This window comes from Zonotrichia albicollis, chromosome 2, assembly GCF_047830755.1.
Source record: "Zonotrichia albicollis isolate bZonAlb1 chromosome 2, bZonAlb1.hap1, whole genome shotgun sequence".
Lineage (NCBI taxonomy): Eukaryota > Metazoa > Chordata > Aves > Passeriformes > Passerellidae > Zonotrichia > Zonotrichia albicollis.
This window is the reverse complement of record NC_133820.1, coordinates 71,113,046-71,114,504: the sequence shown is the minus strand read 5'-3', so window position 1 is coordinate 71,114,504 and position 1,459 is coordinate 71,113,046.

Here is a 1,459-nt window from a genome sequence, read left to right as displayed (position 1 = left end):
TAGGTTAATAAGAAAAGGTTATGACATTTTCAAAATGAAGGAGAAAGCAAATTAGGTTGAAACTAAGTCAGATAAATCTATGTCTGCATGAACATGGGTATATGTGTTATGATTTTTTATATTTACTTGTGGACACAAAAGAAATAAATTTTTATTTTTTTAGCTGCACAGATCTATAGGGTTGGAGTTTTAGTAAAGGGGAATAAAAGAGCCAAATCTACTTCTGAATGTCAAACAATTAAACTTGAATAAGGATGCAAAAAATTCTTGACTGTGACTGTTATCTTATCTAAGTTTTCAAACTGAAATTTAGTTAGCAGGTGTAAGACCCCAGTAAAAAATGTGCAGATATGACTGATATTTTACAAACCAGAGAAATAAATTTCATTTCCTGTCGCAGACATCTTTTTATGAGAACTCTTTCCTTACGATTTTTTTCCTCCTGAGAAGCTGAGAGGCCTCAGGGGCAAAATGTAAACAATGGTTATCCGCTGCTGTGGAACGCAACAGGCGGGTCTGTGATTGGTCTCATGTGGTTGTTTGGAATTAATGGCCAATCACAGCCCAGCTGGCTTGGACACAGTGTCCGAGCCACAAACCTTTGTCATCATTCTTCTTTCCTTTCTATTCTTAGCTTCTGAGAACCTCTTCTTCTATTCTTTTAGTATAGTTTTAATGTAATATATATAATAAAATAATAAATCAAGCCTTCTGAAATATGGGGTCAAATCTTCATCTCTTCCCTCATCCAAAGAAACCTGTGACCACCATCACAGTTTCCAAAATCCAAACAGACCACAGAGTTTTTTTGTTATTGTTCTTGTGCTTTCTGTATGCGCAAATATAAGAAGGTCAACAACTTACTATTTTCTTTGAAGAACACGTAGAGAAAAGATACCAGAGAAGAAATAAACTCTTGAAATTGCAGCTACCACAAATGCATTTGCTAGCTCTATTACAGAGAAAGAAACATACAGAGCAGGGAAAATATACAAAACTTATATATATTGAGACAGTGGCCTCAAATAGAAGCCTTGAATTTAACTATTGCCACTATAGTAGTCTTATTGAGTGTGCCGGCATAGCCAAAATGCCAAAAGAAAAAGGTTTTAATACCCAAATTTCAGGTAAAGATTGGAATCTAATTCTAAAACATGTAGAAGTTTTGATGAAGGAGCAGATAGCTGTTAACTTACTCACACTAAAATCTCAGGGTCTGGGTATTAAATCCTGGTATTTGAAGATAGATGGTATCTTAACTTGGAGAGAACTCTTTATCTCTCTTCATCCTTCTCAGATATAAACCTTACACTTAAATTAGGTAGCTAAGACACAAAATCACTTTCTCCTGAAATACAAGACATACTGATACCATTTTCTTCTCTAGTATATCTCACTTTTCTGACTAGACAAATGATGTGAAAATTGAAGTTGAGAATACTAAATACTGTATTTACAT